The sequence below is a fragment of the Mangifera indica genome, chromosome 16 (assembly GCF_011075055.1).
Source record: "Mangifera indica cultivar Alphonso chromosome 16, CATAS_Mindica_2.1, whole genome shotgun sequence".
NCBI lineage: Eukaryota > Viridiplantae > Streptophyta > Magnoliopsida > Sapindales > Anacardiaceae > Mangifera > Mangifera indica.
The window spans coordinates 7,226,017-7,229,279 of record NC_058152.1 but is presented as its reverse complement, the minus strand read 5'-3'; the positions used below and the strand labels follow the sequence as shown (position 1 = coordinate 7,229,279).

At 29.9% G+C, this 3,263-nt stretch overlaps 1 long non-coding RNA gene across 1 annotated transcript; it reads left to right on the top strand.

Annotated features, from left to right (window-relative positions):
- Nucleotides 1–462: 462 nt before the first annotated feature.
- Nucleotides 463–2,787, top strand: LOC123198669. Its single transcript, XR_006498103.1, has 2 exons — nt 463–627; nt 2,573–2,787. It is a non-coding gene; the product is annotated as an uncharacterized LOC123198669 (long non-coding RNA).
- The last annotated feature ends 476 nt before the right edge of the window (nt 2,788–3,263 follow it).

Sequence of the window (3,263 nt, the reverse complement as noted above, 5' to 3'; positions counted from 1 at the left end):
GTCACTGATTGGTTCCTTAAGCTACCAAAGATGAAACCTAAAAAATGGAAAAAAGTTACTTTTTCAAAGTTTAATCATTGGGGTTGTAATACCCTTAGGTACGTTCCAGATACATTTATGTCTTTTGACTCTGCTTTGAGATATTTCCAAATTTAAATATACATATCCAAATGTATGTGGATATATATATATATATATATAAAACAAAAAAAAAAAACCAAAAAAGAAAAAGAAAAGAAAGACTACAAAAAAAGACAAAAGCTAAACCAAATATGTTTGAAGATATATAAAGGGATAAAAGACAAAAGTTAGGCATTTTCATCTCTTCTCCTATCCTTTCCAGAAGCTCAGCCTTCTCCATGTTTTTTTCTTTGTTTTTTGAAGAAAAATGAAGGATTTAAAGGAGTTTTGGAAGATATGTAAGAAAAGAAAAAAAGAGGAAACACTTTGGAAGCCTTGGTAACCAAAAGATCTCTTTCTTTTCCCTTTACCTATGTTTATATATATTGGATACATGTTATAAGAATATGTTAGTGTGTTTTGGTGATGATTTAAGGTGGTTTTGGTGATAAGAGAAGGAAGACAAAGAGGAGAGAGCCAACCTAGCAAATATTAGCTTAAAACAAGGTAAGTGGAATCATTATTAGTATGTTTCATGTTTTATGCTTTTGGTTCCTTGCCTCTATGTTATAAATGATTATTTGAAGTTGAGAAATGTTGTTTTGCCATTTGGAGTATCTATGTGTTTTAGTTTGTTCATGACAGAGAGTTGGATAATATTTATAGTTTTACCATTGACTTCATCCCATGTTTAGATTGTTTTATCTGATCAATCATGAGTACTATTATAGTTTATTGGAAAGCTCTTTGAATCCTCTTTTCAATGACATATAGATTGTATGAATGAGAGACCGTTTAAACTGTTAAATTGCATGAACAAAAAAATTGTCTTACCCAATAAATAATGAATATGGTTTTTTGTCATTGATTTCATCCCATATTTTGACTACCTTATTTGATGAATCATGAGTGCTATTATAGCTTGTTGGAAATCTCTTTGAATTCTATTTTCAATGATATATAGCTTGTATGAATTAGAAACCGTTTGGATTGTTAAATTGCATAAACAAAAAGACTGCCTTACTAAATAAACGGTAAATATAGGTTTTTGCCACTGATTTCAACCCACGTTTTGACTACTTTATCTAATGAATCATGAGTGCTATTATAGCTTGTTGGAATTTTCTTTTAATTATATTTTCAATGATATATAGCTTGTATGAATTAGAGACCGTTTGGACTGTGAAATTACATGAATAAAAAAAATTGTCTTATCAAATAAATAGTTAATACAATTTTTTGCTATTGATTTCATCCTATGTTTTGACTACCTTATCTGATAAATCATGAGTGCTATTTAGCTTTTTGGAAAGCTCTTTGAATTATATTTTCAATTATATATAAATTGTATAAATTAGAGACCATTTGGACTATTAAATTGCATGAACAAAAAAACTACCATACCAAATTAACAGTGAATACAATTTTTTGCCACTGAATTCATCCCACGTTTTGACTGCTTTCTTTGATGAATCATAAGTGTTATTATAACTTTTTGGAAATCTATTTGAATTCTCTTTTCAATGATCTATAGCTTGTATGAATTAGAGACCATTTGGACTATTAAATTACATGAACAAAAAACTGTCTTACCAAATAAATAGTAAATGCAATATTTTGCCATTGATTTCAACCCATGTTTTGACTGTCTTATCTGATGAATCATGAGTGTTGTTATAGCTTGTTGGAAAGCACTTTAAATTCTCTTTTCAATGATATATAGTTTGTATGAATTAGAGATCGTTTGGACTGTTAGATTACATGAATAAAAAGACTGCTCTACCAAGTGAATAGTCTAATAAATAGTGATTTACAATTTTGGAAAGAAAGAAAGAAAGAAAAGGAGGAGAAAAAGAAAAGAAAGAAAGGAAAGGAAAGAAAAGAGAGAAAAAGAAAAAAAGAAGAAAAGAAAGAAAAGCAAGAAAAGAAAGAAAAGCAAGAAAAGAAATCTAGGGCTCAGGATTTAGGGGTTGTCCCAAGAGTATAGCTTGGTGGGTTATGGATAGTTTTAGATGGAAGCAAAATTAGTAAGATATAACGCACACATACATCCTATGAACTATAAGACGGCACTTTACGCTACACCGTCGTAGTAGAGCACGTTCGCAGTAGGACACATCTGTAGTAGGACATAGACCCACAATAGGGTTTGCTTACAGTAAAACATGCTAGTAGTAGAGCATATTAGGAGAAAATAAGAGAGCTTGAGCTTAGAAAAGTGTCAAATCCCTATAGTCAGCGTCCAAAAAGTATCAAATGGACACCAAATAGGACAAAGTGTGACCCAAAGAGTAAAGAATGAACTAGATTATCCCATCGATTCTTTGTGGAGGTTATAATGTAAGATTGAGTTTCGAGAGTCAGTTAAAATAGGAAAAAAGATAGTTTACTTAATCTCTTCCCCTTAATGAGTGTTCTTATCTCTCACTTCTTTTTTTTTTCATGATTGTAGGTACAGGTGATCGAGGTAGTTGCGAGGCAGGGTCAGGTCAGCAAAGATAAATCCAATTGGAGCAGGTTATCTCTGGTTTATGTTACATGCATACAATTATATGTTACTGTTGAATTTTGACCTTCTTAAGATGGTTGTACAATTGTATATGATTACTTCATGTTTTCAAATGCTTTCCGATAAGTTTTTATATGCGATATATATATCTTTTATTAGCTTCTGGATTTTCAGTTTTCTCAGAATAATTTCAAAATGCTTTTAGCAATGAGTCATTTTAAAATTTGTTTTAAAATAATCGTTCTAGATATTAATTCGTAATTTTTTTCTCCAGAAGACAATACTTCTAGGGAGGGATATTACAAGGGTAAATGTGAATTTTCTAAATTAAGAGGGAAAATGATATAAATTTTTTAGGTTTTAGGATTTATAAATAAAATGATGATTTTACCTCTACTTTTAATTAAAAATTTGGATGGCAGTTAGCCTATGAATGAGTGTTTGAGTTTTTTTATCTATTGTGAGTGTAATTTTGAATTTAGATTAAAATTTGAGTAGGAATTGTCCTTTTCCTATTTTAAAATCATACATACGAGAGATATGTACATGAGAAGATATGATTTTAAAGTAGTAGTCAAAATGTATAGTTGGCAATAAAAGAGAATGAAGATGAGTACTTTATTTATGATTGGAT